Consider the following 16,248-nt stretch of genomic DNA (forward strand, 5'->3'; position numbering starts at 1 on the left):
GAGGGAGACCCCGGTGAGTGGGGCCTCATATTGGGCACAGTTTGTGCCAGAGTGAAGTCAGTTTCCTCAGCTGCTCCGCAGTCGCTGGCAGCTGCAATGTGTGGCACATTCTGGTGGTCCTGAGCCCCAGAGGGGGGCTCCAACTTGCCCAGTGCTTGTTTCCTCTTCGGGGCAATCCTATTTTTGAGTCCCAGTGGGGGCTCAGGAGGCACAGCAGTGCCAGAGCTCATTTCCACAGCTGCCCCGCCGGACAGTGGGCAGCTGCAACGTTTGGGGGCATTTTGTTTTCCTGATAAGACAGGGGTGAGTTGCACCCCACGCCCCAGCACAACTGCGTACTTTGCTCGCTGCATTGGCAGCCAGAGGGCTAATTGGATAGCCCTGGAGTAAGCCTTGACTTTCTGGACAGAGGGCATAATGTTGGTAGGGCGTCAAGCCCTAATGTGATGCCCCTTGCATCATGCGCTTATGCTTATGATAATTCATGCTTATGAGATTTTATGCCTACAGATATTGCTATGAGGTCTATGCGTAGTGTGATTTATGTGTAATGTTGTGCCTAATGGGAAGTCTACTGAGTGATGTGATTTATGCCCACTGTTATTTCCTGAAGGTGGGACCTATTGTCTAATGTGATTTATACTTAGGGGTTGGCGCATAATGTGCTTTACGCCTAATGTGATGCTGATTGCATAATATGATTTATGTTGCAGGATATAATGCTGAGTATTGTATTTTGCCAGTAATTGCTGGTTGTGTTCTAAATGTATCCTTTGTGCCAGTTGGCATAGTGTATATTGTGTGATTACTATTTTAATGTGTTTTGGATAATACAAAGGCTATTTTTATATATAACCTTCTGTGGAGTTTCTTTTGTGGTCTGCCTAGTGTGTTGCTGCTGTGCATATGTTGGGCAAACGCTTTCCACATTGCCTCTGGGATAAGCCAGACTGGTCGTGCCAAGCTACCAAGGGGGTGAGCAGGGGTTATCTTGCCCTGACTAGAGTGGTGGTTTCTGCCTGGCTTTGGCGCATGCTCTAGCCAACCAGAAATCCCATTTCTAACATAATACGACAGGTGACTGAGACCTGGGAAGAGGCAGTTGTGTTGGTTTTCTGCATGCTAGTGCGCTACCCCTCCTGTGGTTATGGGGATTTCAGAATATTCAGGCAACTATGGACATTTCGAAATGGTACGAGGGAGGATGTAGATCGACGGGAGATCTCTACCACAACGGAGCCTTTCTGACCTTCTTCGAGGAACAGAATCTGTTCCAGGTACCGGCTGGGCATTTTTTGCAATAAGCAAAAATATCATGTACGGTTCGCAAGATGTGGACTACGTTTCCAGAGGAACCATGGGAGTCATGGACGCTGATGACGCGGTTAGATCCGGGCTCCAGTAGGGGGTTCTCATCTCGCGTAATTTTTAGAGCATTGAAGGAAGACCGTGGGTCCAATCTATTGGCAATTAGGGGGAAGTGGGATGAGGACCTTCCTATCCCGTTGATTGATGGCGAGTGGAAGCGAGCGCTAGCACAGGTGGCGAAAGCAACAAGTAATGCGAGGTTCAAGCTAACTCAGTTCCATTATCTACATGGTACGTATCTGACCCCACAGCACTGTGCACAGTTTACTCCGGGACTGACCCCCTCCTGCCCACAGTGCGGCTCGGACCCCGCTACATTCCTAGACATGACCTGGAGATGCATGCGTCTATAAATGTATTGGAATCGGGTTGTGCAATCTCTTCGCACAGCAACAGCAGTGCGAATCGAAGCCTCCATAAAACAATGCATACTTGCCGTACTCCCAACACCAAAGAAGGGGACACAGATAAGACACAAGTTTGTAATGTTGGGTCTGGTTGTTGGGTCCCACGTGGGACAAATGAAAGGATGACATACGTGAGTGGGGGTGACGGAGGAGTGTCGCCTTAAGGCAGTAAAAGTGGATGAGAAGGCAGAGTGATTTGTTAGACTGGGGACAAATGTTAACAGAAGTGACTGCTGCAACAGCACAAAGCGATAGCGAAACCACACACACCACGCCATCCACCCAGAACTCACTGTCACCTAACGCAGAAATAGTCTAATAGCCCTATCACACAAGCTTCAAACCAGTTTTTCTGCCAATTGTCTTCTTTTCAACTATTTTATTCGTTCCTTTGCTTATGTTTGTAGTTACTATTCTAACTCAAAGCTCACTGCAGTATATAGTAATCCACCTCGTGTGCAGTGACGGTGATGTAAAGTCATGTAATCAATTAACCACTACAAAAGGGTTGTTATGATGCTAAAGTATAGATATTGTGTAAGTGATCTGAGCAAATTTGCCAGCTAGCCCATCTTTTAAAGTATAGATATGACAAATGTTAAGGATCTCCTTTGAGGTAGTGCCTTCAATAAAAACAAGTTTAAAAAAAATCTTCTGAGACGCTCACCATGTGGCAGTGGTTTATGTAACACTTTATCAAAACACATTCACAATAGCGCCTGTGTGGGCAGAAGGGTACCCATCTTGGACTGGTTTGCGTTATAAAATACAGGCAAGCATTGGCAGCATTCTTGAAATGTTTTAATAAAGTATAACAAAAACCACTTGAAGATGGCCGTCCATGCACAGGCAAGCACCTGCATAAGTGGCCATTTTGGAATCATTTTAACCCCTCCCTTGCTGGTGACGGAACCGCTCCGTCACCAGCCACGGACGCGCTGTGCTGATGACGGAGCGGTTCCGTCACGGCCCGCTCAGCGCACCTGCGCTGCTGGACGTTCTGTTGAGTGGGCGGAGCCGTGACGGAACCTCTCCGTCATCAGCACAGCGCACCCAAGGCTCGTGACGGAGCAGTTCCGTCACGAGCATGGGAGCGCCGCGCGGCCCCCCACCCCCCTAGCGCTGCGGCGGAATTGCCGCCGCAGCGAAGGGGTTAAAGACCATTTAAAATCGGGAGCGGCTAGCAGTTCCTGCACAGGTGGCAGCGCACTGTAAGTGGCAATAAGGGTTCAGCAGCAATGTCTCCGTAGCTGGTAGGCCCACGCAAAGGAAAAAATAAAGCAATACAAGAGTGTTTTTCTTTAAAAAAAGATGTTTTTGTTCATACTCAGTACTACATCTTCGTCCAATCCAAAACAGTTAAAATGCCTTTTCTATGAGTGCTTCAGGTGCCTGCAATAAATGCCTCTCTGGCAAAATCTCAGAGGCTTAATGACTGCACGGATAGCAGGCGGGTTTCCTTCCTAGGATGTATTACTTTAAACTTATAGGTCTTCACTGGGATATCAATTCGGTTCACACAGAAGTAGGCCACTGCATTATATTGGCTGAAAAGTATAAATGCATTTTTCATCGAGTATTGTGAACTGAACAATTTTAGTGGAAGGTTGTTTTGGTTTTTAATCAAATCAATACAGAGCAACATAAAAAGAATCAAGATTGCTACATGTGCAGTAAATATTATATTTGACATTTCCTTATTACCATATCAAAAACCTTGTAACTCGTGGATCAAACCCGCGTTATCTCATGTATTTCTGAAAAAGAAAAATCGAAATTTCCCCGTGTTATCTTTTAAAATATAAATGAAGCACGCTTGCCCCACTGCGGTTCCTCAAGGATAAAAGCACTGTCCCCTGGAATCACATTTCGAAACTCTGCCCTGGGGGTGATGGATTTAAAGGACTAGTAAGAATGGATTCGGGAAATAAATGGAGATTATCTGCCCCGTCCTGCGCCAGTCTCTCTTGTCAGGGGTAACTACGGAGTGGGAGGGAGCAGTGTTGTGTGGTGCAGAGGGGTGTGGCATAAATAAGCAGGAGTTAGGGGTATCACACAAGGAGAGAAAGTTGGTTGCGTGGGTGGAGTTTTAACAGCTTTGGCAACTAGTGGTTATGACATGGTGCAAATTCGTCACATAAAATAGTAAAACCATTCAACTTAGAGGTGGGGGGAATGTGGGTTTGTGAAATACAAAAAAAAGAAAATTATGGGAAATCACGGAGCAATAAGTTAATGGATATTACTGAAGGGCAAAAAAGAGAACAGATCAAATATCTAAAGAAACAAGTAGCAAGGGAAGGAGAAAGAGAAAGGAAAGAAATTAGCTTGATATAAGTTATGAGAAGGAAAGAAAGTGATTTAAAGAGGGAGAAGGAGATCGAGTATGAAAGAAAAACAAAAATCAAATGAGAGTTTATGTACTTTTGATTTGGCCGCTAATGAACAGGCCTTGGATCCGGCCCCTGTAGAATTCTCTTTTGTAAACATCAGTGCAGTACAACACACCACCAACACAAAACTGTAAAAACACTTCCGACAGCTTGGCAAGGCCTTTCAAAGTTGCAGTCTTTTACCTTCGACAGTTTCATCATTTATTCCAGCGATCGTCTCTATTCACATTTCACAAAGTTAACCCAAGGATCCTTTGTACAACTCACACATTTATCCCAGGGATCGTGTCCACAATTTACACATTTAGCCCAGAGACCATTTTTGACACTTAACAAATTTAGCGCAGTGATCCATTTCACAATTCATACATTTCTCCTAGAAATGTTTTGTTTCCACAGTCCATCAATCCCACAGATATTTATTTGTACATGTAATGAATGTGCCTATCCTGGGAATTTTATTTTCCCTAAATGGCTCATTGGTCTGTGTTTTATTTTCCTTTCAGCATTTCATGCATTTATCCCAAATATCTTTTGTTTCAAGAGTTCACTTAGGCCAAGGATCCTTTCTTTCTGCTGTCCCATCATCCATTTCAGGAGTCTTTTTTTCAGATGCTCATTCACATATCCTAGGGATCTTTCACCTCTACTGCTAATGTGTCCACCCTTTTATTCCAGGGGTCATTTCTTTTTTTTCTCTTTTACATATTTTTTTGTTAAACAGTTTGGCGTCCTTGCAGGGAAAAGGAGTGGGCTGTGCCCCCCTAACAAATCATTAAAATATGTTTTTAGCAGTGCAAAATTCAAGACGCTTCTGGGGTTGTAGAACAAGTTTTGTTCCCTTATAGGGATCTAACATATCTTCTTGTATTCCAGGTATCCCAGATCCTGTTTTAAATGTATGGAAAGCGTAACTCGCTTCATATGTTCGACCGATGTCAGATGGAGGACAAACTTCCTTTTCTGTTCACTGTATGTCTTATAAAGAACACCATCAATGCAATTGTAGAAGTGGTAAATAATCCAGCTTGGTTATGTAGCCCCTGGTCAACCATTTATTACTTTCATGTATTGCCAAAGAAATCGCAGAGGTCATGACCTGACAGGTAGCAGGCATCATTTTTGGTTCCGACATCCAGAATCACCTTCATAGGCTTTCAATGAAGAAAGCATATACTCTCTCAATGCCATTTGAGGTCGGAGTGGATTCACGTTTTGGCAGACGTTAAAGAAACATCACTCCACATCTCTTGTCAGAGGGCAAGGGTTCGTTGGTAGGCAGGTATAGCAAAATGCCCTGTATGGGAAGAAAGAAAACATGCAGTACGTCAAAACATTACAGAAAAAAGAACATGCTAAAATAATGATGATAAAAGTCACTTAATCTCCGTTACAAAGGTGAGGACATGCAAGTGTCAACTCTGAAACTGGTTTGATTTTGTCTATACTTGTTTTGCAACAAACTTATATTCCCGAGTTAGGCCCATGTCGCGAAACAGCTTATTTCTTACATTGTCCTCACAAATAACATTTTCAGCGGTGAACGTTTGCACGTATTTGCGTGCACGACAATGTTGGATTAGTTTCTCTGAAACTAAACTTGTTTTTACATCTAGCTTCACACAACATTATCACAACACCCTGAACATCATGTACAAGGTCTTGTTTCACACTATGTACAAAAGTCATCACTATCTTCATCCATGGGGCGACAGGCCTCTCTATATATCCATAACATCACTAATCTGTGTGCACATCGCAAGGGTGCTTTCTCTTATAAAAGATGAGCATCCCGCTGGATTAGTAGAGGAGGTAGTTTGACTGACAAAGTGTGTCCTTGCATGCCGAGAAATCACCATACAGCAGTCTGACATCTCATGAAGGGTGTCCAGTTTGTGGCCAAGACGGGGTCCTTCACTCTATCCCATCAAGTAATAGGGTTGGATCGACCTTTGGGGGGATTCTTGGCTCGATACCTACATACACTCTATATACACTTAAAGTAGGGTCCGCATAGTAGGAGTGCATTAGATTACTGTCTTGTTTATATGCCTGCATATATACATTGTTTTAGCAAAGTGGAAGAACTATATCTACTATTTATACTTTTGGTGCTTGTAATCACGTTTATCTGCTTCTGTCTACTAATCACTGCAGCACACATATTTTATGCAAGAATAACATTGGTTCAATAAATATTATTGGAAACATCCCACTGTGTATTCTCTGTATACTTCTCTGAGAACAAGAGAGCACGAGTAACTGAGCAAAAGGTTCTATACTGTTTCCACAATCCCTGAGGGGTCAGGGTTATCCTGTTCAGTAGTTGCCAGAAACTATTTGCTTACTAGTAGGTTGGGGGGCTTACGTTGGCACTTTGAGCTAGCTGGTCTATAGGCCAACATGCATTTATGGCAACTTGCATGTGAGTGTTACGTCACTGCTTGGAATTGATAATCTGTGACTCCCAGTAGGAGGCTGTACTGTGCCTGCCAGCACAAGCATCTTGAGACAGCCATAATTATTATGTAGAAGTGTGTGCTTTAGGTCTAGGCTAGACGCAACTTTAGTTGTCTTGGTTTGATGTAATAAAAAAAATATATAATACACCTTGTATACATTATATATGTACGGGGGTCTCTTGGTCAACCTGTGTCAACTACTGTTGGATTGGCTTGTTCTTCACATTTCGTATCAACTCAGGGGACAGCGGACACCGATTGGACAATGGGCGATCCCCGTTCAGCTATTGGTTTGTCACAAGTATCATTCACATTTTGGGTCATACCACCAGACAGCCATTGTGTGGTTGCAGTGTAAGACAATGTGAGTACTAAGGGTCATTTAATTTATGTATAGTTTTGTATTAATGTTGTAATCATGCAATATTTGTGTGTTTGCAAACATGCAGGTAATTAGTGTACAAACACCATTTTTTTCGAACGGAGCCATTTGAGTATTTTGTCAGTGGAAGTTTATGTTGGTTTTAGGCCTTGCCTGCAGACAACTTTAGCTCTATCTAGTTAAAGTATACCAAGAGTGTGTTTTGGGTCAGCTCTGTGCCTTAATGGGTGGTTTTGTCATCTATCTCTGGTGTCTGCTCTTAATTATGTGCTTTCCTCCTATTCTTGTGATGACCCCACCCAAGAACATTTGTTCTCTCATTGTTGTGATTGGCTGAATTGTATCCTCACACTGCAGATGTTAGACAGCTCTTTTTTCTTTTGCACTTTTGTTGATCATGTTACTTAGCAGTCAAGGGGCGTGCATATGGACATGTTTGGACATGTTGATGTAGCCTTGTTTGGGACTAACTTTTATTCAGCTGGCTTTTATTAATTTCGAATCAGTAGGATGATTTGTTACTTATTTTTATAAGCATAAAGGGATCTGTGATACTGTAAACATGCGTTTAGTTAGTCGTTTGCAGCTTGAAATATGCAGAACATTGAAGGGGCCATCCAGTGCAGAGGGGAAAAAACATTTTGGAATGTTTTTTTCTTTGATGTTGTCAGCTTGGAGTTGAATTGTAAGGTGACATTCACCAGATGGCGCCTTTAATTTCCATAGCCTTGTTTGTGAGGTGTCACCCGAACAAGAGCAGATAGGGAAAATATTAGAAATATAATAGAGCCTTATAGCCCGCTGCAAATGGCTATACCGGTTGTTCATAACCCTGAACCAGAGTTGCATCTGGGCCTATCACGAGAGAGAGGGCCTTTAACAACCAGTATAGCCCAAGGCAGAAGAGCTATAGGGCTATTAGAACATTCAACCCACTGAGGGTAGGATGTTCTTAATTAAAAAGGGAGAAACAGAAAGACAAACATTGGAATGTCGGAGCACAAGGTTTATATCAGCCATTATTAGCTCTGAGATCAAAAGTAATTCTACCTGCACAACCATGACACTTTTGAAAGACCAATTACCAAGTAACATCTTACAGTCCTGCTGCAATGCATGTAAGGGAGGCACTTCCTTGAGAAGCAGGCACCCCAATTAAAATGTAAAGGTTGCTAATTACTGCATAATAAAGGCATGTGTCTGGAGGCCTGGCTACCTAGCGTGAATAGGTGAGTGAAAATCGAGGATGGTATTGAGGCGACAGACACACATCATCTTATTGCTATTATGGGGAATACTTGCTCCATCTGGGTTGTTGTATGTAAAACGGGAAGTTTCTTCTCAGAACGACGAGGAAGAGCTTTATTACTATTAAGTGTCTGTGCTGATCTGGTCTGAAACAAAAAGGCATGTTTAATTTTCTCTCAACAACTGCATTATATTCATGAAGGCTTTTCGTATGGATGGTTGAGGTTCACGAGGGCATCTAAGTCTAGTGAGGATGGTGCCAGCAACAATGAGATATCCAGGAAGGTTCCTTCCCTCAGGTACCTTCTGAAAGCTGTTGTGCCTAGATATGTGCTTGAGAATGGCATAGATACATGCTGAGCTGAGGTCCTTTCTCTGGCTGGGTAAACAACCCAGAGTGGCACTGAACACCCTTCAGCGACATCAGTATAGCGGAGGGATTTCACTCCCTAATCTGGAAGCATACTACTGGGCAGAACATTTAGCCCTGATTAACGATTGGCTACACGCGCAGGCAGACCACCCCACTTATGCCCTTGAGAGACATAGGATGTCACCCAGGCCGTTGATGTACTACCTCTATGGGGGTGCCAGGCGGGGGCAGCTCCTCCCTGCTACGGGAATTACCCTACAACTTTGGAAGAAGGCGATGAACCGCACGGGGTGGGGGACGAAACCCACACGACAGACGCCGATCTGGCACTGTGCATGGTTGACAGAGCTGAACAAACTGAAAGGCTTTCAGAGATGGGATGATATAGGTATTTCCACCCTGGGGGACATAGTGGCCAAGGGGGAATTGAAATCATTCATGGCTCTGAGGTCAGATTTTGGCTTGCATCGCACGCAGTTCCTCAAATACGCGCAGCTCAGACTTGCCTGGCGAGCCCAAAAAATCCAGTCAGACGGGCTCCCGGACTACGCACCCCTAGAGGGGCGGCTCCTACAGGAGCAGATCCAGGAAAAAGCAGTATCACTTACATATAAAACCTTAACCAATAACATGCTAGGTGACCTGGGCAAGCTTAGGAGGACGTGGGAGACTGAGGTGGGAGACATGGAGGATATTGACTGGGACTTGGTGTTAATGCATCCCAGGGAAATGGCAATTAAGTCCCGGCTGCGACTCATTCAATTTAACGAGCATTCATAGAACGTACTACGACAGAGTGCGGCTTCATAGAATGGGTAGGACGGAGGACACAATGTGCCTTAGATGCAGAGACATGGAAGGGGACTTCTATCACATCGTATGGACATGCAGCAAGATCCAGGATTACTGGAGTAAGGTATTTGAGGAACTGGGCGAGGTATTGGAGATCCCTCTCTGACCTGAGCCCAGGTTGGCCCTACTAGGCATGACAAATGACGTAGACCTGCCTCGTCCCCTACTGATCTTTCTGGTTCTGGCACTGGTAGTGGCAAAAAGGGACATAGCTAAACATTGGGGAGTACCAGAACCGCCAGGATTGGATGAATGGAGGAGAGGGTTAGACCAATACATGGCCGCGGAGAGGGTCACTTACAAAGCAAGGGGATGCCCGAAGAAGTTCCGAAAGGTCTGGGGCAAATGGAGACACTATCACGGATTGGATGGGGGGCTTGGAGGGAGATATGATAAGTAGCAAGATACATGCATGTATGTATAAGCACCGGAGGCCCCAGGGCCCGGAGACAAGAGACAATCGCACCATTGCACTTTGGGTCGGATCGACATGGAACTTGTTGGAGATGTAGAATGGGGAGGGTGGTGGGTGGGAGTTAAGGGTGTGCGAACTGCCGATTACATGATTGTATTGTTGAGCTATGACAAAATGCAAATAAAAATGTTTGAAATAAAAAAGAGAATGGCATAGATAAGGAGTTTGCCACTTATGAGACCTCCTTGAGGATGCATAAGATAGATAAAGAGTCTTGGAGTGGAAGTGGAGCTTTTGAAAGCATGTACGCATCCAGTGAAGAAATGCCATATTAAATCAAGATGTTACAGAGACTGATGAAGGCAGCCCTCCTTTACAGGCTTGATCCCACTCCTGAAAACCATTGCAAAACGTTTAGGGATTAACCACCCCCCGCCCCACCCAAGGAATCCACGCATTCTTGCGAAGATTTTGTAGATAGGCTATTGAAGTCAATGGAAGGATGGGGAAGGGCAGCAAGGACAAATTATGATGATCTGTATATTTTCTTTAAACAAGACCTCCTTTTAGGTCATTGTTTTACAAAGTGGGGCCAGCATCTGATTCTAAACTCATTGATACCACGTAGCTTGGGAAGAAGGCTGCGCTCTTGCTCAGCACCAGACTGTCCGTAAATGTACGGGAGGGGACACAAGAAGGGTGGTTCAGACCAACAGCAGAAGGCTGAATACTAATACTCCTTAGTGTTCCAAACCTCTTGCAAGGAAACGGATTACCATTCCACTTCAAGGAAGCAAGAAGGTGTGGACCACGAAGGGTTTAGAAGCCCTCTGAGAAGGTCATGTACTTTGACTATCATCAGTCAGGCCACAAAAGGGGAGACTCCACATGGCCCAAGGTAGGCACTCACGAATAATCACCTTGCTGGGATAGCTAATGTAGCCCCAGAGGGGGCAGTTTTCAGGAGGAAAGGGTGGAACTGCCCTACCGTCGCTTATTTGGGAGGTAGTCCCAAAAGGTAAGCTGGTGACCCCTAAGAGTTCTAGAAAGTACGTCCACAGTAACCAGGGACCACACTGTTGTGTGGTATACTTGTGCTAGCTGGACCCTGGTGCTGGAATGGCTGATCTTCCCAGAACAATACCTGTATGGTGAGATCTGAGGGGTGAGCAATTTCCATGCAGGGGAGGATGAGTGCACAATGTCCATGGTCTCCTAAGAGTGGGGGGGGGAGTGGGTGAGGGGGGAGTTTCCAAAAGTAAGGTAGCTGTATGTCCACGCTTGACAGTAGATTGCATCCTAGGTAGTGAGTTACCACAGGAGGGATGGGAACCTATGACTGAGAGCATCCTGGTTACCCCACCGAAGGTCCCTTATGTTATTGACCCAACGATTAAGGTACAGAGACTCAAAGAGAAGTTAAAGAGTAGTAGGCGGATAACACCTACAGTGGGAGGCTGAGTGGGCCATCAGCTATCTGCTCTGACAGATGAACGTAAGAATTGCACTGGTGAGGCGACCTTTGTCCTAGTGGTGCCGCATGCCCTGTCAGAGAGTCAGGTGAAAGGAGACCTGGACAAAGCAGGCCCCTACAAGGCACAGAGCATGTGCACTACCCTTCATGTGGGCCTTGTGTCCCTGATGGAAGTCCTGTACTGACAGGCAAGTGTTCAGTCTAGGGGTAAATACCCTGATCTGAAGGGTTAGCCACAAGATGTCACCCTCGTAACATTAGCAGGACCTCAGGGTGGTGCCTTGGTGAGTGGTTTAAAGACAGGAGAGTTTGCTCAGGGAACACACTTTGGGAATTGCCTGCATAGCCTCCCAAGAAACTCACAGAAACGCTTGTGCGCACTTGCGGAGCATGGGATTGAGGGCATGGACATTCAGGAATGCTCACCATTGAAGAATAGATTTCTATTGGGAGGTTTGACTAAAAAAGCCACTTCATATATTCATATAACGCTGATAAATAATACTACTGATACCGTTGGAACAGGGGAAATGGGGGACTGGGAGTGCGAGGAAGTACTACAGCCCCTCAGGATAATAGCAAGATGGGCAGAATTCATTTGTGCATAGGTTACTGGTGGTCTTCCTTTTGTTTTTAAAAGGAGTGAGAGGTGACAGGATGGAGGGAGGGGATGGATTACAGAAAGTGCAAAGAAGGCAGAGCAGGAAAAAATACACGAGGAGACAGCACTTCAGCTGGGGTTGCCACAAAGTGCAAAATGTATTACCACTCCCAAAGCTAATCACAAGAATAAGCAGAATCGCGCTCGGATGAGGTGGGAAACAATTGTCTAAACAGATTGCAAAGGCATTAACGTTATCACACAGACACACAAAACTGCCTTGTTTTTACATAAGTAGAGGTAGAAGTTGGGTAATGGAGAGAGTGACAAATGTTTGTGCCTGTACATATTAAAAATTGTATTGCCGTACCACGTATGCCCGAGAGCTTGAAGCTTGCGGTACCACGTATGCCTGAGAGTTCGAAGCAGAATATTGTGTCAGATGTGTGAGATAAAAGGATAAAATGGAGAATGATAGATGAATTTACCTACTTTCGAGCTCAAATTCATCTTGCTCATTTAAAATGTGCTTCTTGGCTGAACCACAAAGCGGCACCCTTCTGATTTTTCTTTGAGAAATCCTATTTATAGCCACAATGAAAGGAAGAGGCGCAGAGAGTAGGAGCAAAAAAGATGGGCAGACATAGTAGGCAATAGGGGCAGAGAGCAGTGGAGAGCTAAGACAGCAAGAGAAAAAAGACACATCGCCTCCCATGATTGATGTGTGCGGAGACCACTGCCGCCATAATGGAAAAAAGATGAAAGTGAAAGCGCATATAGAGTTCAGAAAATAAAAAAGAGAAATCCAATTTGTAGCCACAACGAAAGGACAGTGAGCAAAAGAGGCAGAGGGCTAGGAGAAAAAAAAATCCTCGCAAAAACCAAGCCGAGAACGGAGACATAAAAAGCGTGCCAGCCATTGTTGAAGGCAAACGCGTAATACGAAGAAAAAAAGTGCTTAGCGGCTAATTGAGAGACACTGTCTCCCGCCGCAAGTAAAAGATCAAATCCCGGTGGGCTGGGCCAAAAGAGGACAGGGCGCCAACCCTCAGTGTAATGATTGCCTCCGGTGCAATCATTACACTGTGTTTTGCATCATCCATGACGCAAAACGGCGCGCACCAATGAAACTTGGAGGCGGAGCACTGACACAACTTCTGGAATCGTATCGGTTCCAAGAAGCCCTCGTATGATGAGAGCAGCGTATGCGCTGCTTTCGCCAGGCCGAGACCTAAAAATGAAATCTTTGTCAGAAAGGTGCTATAGATAGATGAGGTGCATTGCAGGTGAGTGATAGTGAGGGAATTCATGAAGGTAGAAATGGGGAGGAGGAAAGGCTGTTGCACAGTGCACGACCAGTGCTAGGGCCAGCCCTAGCTGGGAGTGTTAGCACCCCCACCCGCCGAAGTGATTGGCGGCATATCCTTTGAAGTATAAGAAGATACATTATGGAACTCACAGCAAGGATATGAGTGATTGGTAATCACCTAGAAATCAGGAGGATAGTGACAATCTGTCTTTTCCTCACCCGAGTGGAAACAATAGACCAGTAATTGCTCTGCTGCATCATGACTAAGGCAGAAACCACAGAATCCTATTCAGTACAAGGCAAATCCATACCGGCCAAAGGGCAGCTCCCCAGTATCAAACAGACAAGATGGAAAAGACAACACTGTCCATAGCATAAACATGTTAACTAACTCTGTTTAGGCAACAGAAGGCACTAGCAGGAAACAAAGGGGTATCCATTTTCAACCCAGAGCACACTTCTACCTGATTTCACTAAAAATGTCTTACAGCAGAAATTGGGAAATATTTTTGCATATTTTACAGCCTGCATGACCCCAGCATGTCAGCTGAAAAATGAAGTTTTCTTTGAATATGCTAGTACTATAAAATATGCGGGGGTGGGGGGGCTACTGGGTTCTTCCTAAATATTGTGTTTTTAGGGTCCAACAAGTAAAATGCTATATTACAGCTTTAAATCCCCTATACTAAATAGCACCTTTGAATAATCTGTATGAAACTAATATTACCAAATTCTATGGCATCAGATTAAAGAAAAAAAGTGACCAACAACTTCCCTTTCACTCGACTAATCTCTTCCAGTGTGCGCAGAGTGATTGGCATACTACCCGTCCGCTAACCACTTCAGTGCTGCATAAGGGGTAGTAGGCTCTATATACATACCCATACCACGCCATACTATGGAACCTTTATCAATAGAACATCAGTGACTTGAATGTCTGAAAGTGAAACCAATTACGCGGTTGCACGGCGTTCCCTAACTGGGGCGCTTCTTTGGAATGTTTCTATCCATCTGGGTTGAAGGTGAAGAACTGGATTTTGGGCGGGCGAATTGGTGACAGACAGTCGGAGGGGCCATGGGTCAGGCAGTGCACGCGGCTGGTTGTACTAGGAAGTGCTGCTCTTTGCAGTTTCCAGTAAATGGGGTCTCCTTAAATTGTTTCTGCTTCCCGCTTGTTATGTTTATATGCCTTAAAATGCAAAAATAACAGCCCCACGTAAAAACAAATGTATATTCTTGAGGGGAAAAACGGTAAAAAAAATATATATATCCTAAATCAAACGCCCACACCACACACAGAAAGAACGTACTCGGTAAAGAAAAAAAAAGTCATGCAAAACAGGCAAGCAGCAAGACTTAAAGGCTTAATAATCCGCTCCATTTTGAAATAGCTCGTGCAAAACGCAGTAAATGGTGGACATATGCACCTCATTCCATCTCGCGCCTATCTGAAGCAGATGCACGGTTCAGCACACAGTGCACTGTACATACTCCTTTCTTTTGTTTACTGTAGGGAGCCGAGCCTTTCTTGGGGGGGAGGGGAGATGTAGGGATGGGGGAGGTTGGGGGGCAGGAAGGTAGAGAAGAAAAGCGGCTAAAAACTAACTTTCGTTTTTCAGGAGACTTTCAAGGGGGCCCCTGCCTCCTGCTGCCTTTACATTCTCATCTGGGACTATGGGCCGATTCAAATGCAAATGCCCGGGGCCAGAGGGAGAGAGTCTGGGGGCACAGATAGTGTAGGTCAGCTGAAATGTCAAACGCTCACTCAGCTTTCGGAGCATCACAGCCGGGAATATCAAGGCCTCAGCCAAGCCGGTAAAAAGCAGCGGATTGCTTTTCTACAACAAAGGGAAATTAGGCAGCACAGTGAAAAAAAGCCTATTTAAAATTATGGTGTCACACGGCTCCAGCAGCACCTCCCCAGCCCCTTCCGTGCTGAAATGAAAGCAGTGGTGCGCGCGCACCACAAAGGAGCGGGGACTGGAATCGAAACCAGTGGTGCGCGCGCACCACAGAGAAGCGGGGCCGAGGGAGCCTGTTGTCTGTGCCGCTGATGCGCGTAACAGACACCAATAGCAATGGGCGGAGCAAAGGTGGGACATGCGCCCACCTTTGCCCAATTGCGTGCTGGCTTTTCTTTTTTTAAAGCACGCAAAAGCCAATTGCAGCCGACAACAACAAAAACACATGCACAAGCGTGTAGTCAGCTTTCTGAAGCCCCTACATAAGATCTTGCGCTGCACGACCAGTGCTTTGCACTGCAACGTTAGGCGCGAGACCTAAAAAGCATCCTGGGCTAGATAGATGTACATAAAGGGAGTAGGAGAAAGGAGTGAAAAGAAGGGTAGAAGGAATGAAAGTTAGAGGGAAAGGAAGTAAATAGTGTGAAAAAGACAGGAAGAGTGAAATGAAAAAAGGAAGGAAGGAACATCAGAAGTAAAGCGAGAAAGAGTGAAAGGATGGAGGGAGAAGAGAAAGAGGGAAAGGACAGACTATGGAGTGGACGAACTGTGCTCAACTACCAGGGGACAGTTAAGATTTGAAGTAGCCTCCTCACCTCAACAAAGGTTGTGTGTCCACAGGAAGATATAAGGAGCATAAAGACATGCACATGGTTGCAGTTGTGTTTGTGTTTGTTTTTTTTTTACTTTTAAGGCTCTTAATGTCCACTCCAGTCTTATGTGTTTTCTCATGAGGATTGTAACTGACTGCGAAACATCTGTTCTGGATTTTATATCCATTGTAGCATCCCTCGTTCAGTGTTTGTAACGGAGACAGTAAACATCCCGCATTCAAAGAATTTACTGTGTGCAATTTTTTTTAAATTTTTTTTTTTAAAGAAAACAGCTGTGAAAGTTTACTTCAAAATGCCTCAGTGGAAGTTTAAACTTTCTAAATTTAACCTCATAATAATATAGAAAGGTGCTGTAAAATTAACATAGATAATGCATATCGAAATAGCAG

The 16,248-nt window shown here is 44.8% G+C and overlaps 1 protein-coding gene across 1 annotated transcript in view; it reads right to left on the minus strand.

Annotated features, from left to right (window-relative positions):
* Positions 1-3,165: 3,165 nt before the first annotated feature.
* The window catches only part of ZNRF1 (zinc and ring finger 1), a 172,104-nt gene continuing 159,021 nt past the window's right edge, over positions 3,166-16,248 (minus strand). Inside the window, exon 5 of the mRNA XM_078670031.1 lies at positions 3,166-5,465. The gene's annotated coding sequence lies outside the window, so the exon portion shown is untranslated. The remainder of the gene's footprint in view (positions 5,466-16,248) is intronic.

This window comes from Lissotriton helveticus, chromosome 12, assembly GCF_964261635.1.
Source record: "Lissotriton helveticus chromosome 12, aLisHel1.1, whole genome shotgun sequence".
NCBI classification, from domain to species: Eukaryota; Metazoa; Chordata; class Amphibia; order Caudata; family Salamandridae; genus Lissotriton; species Lissotriton helveticus.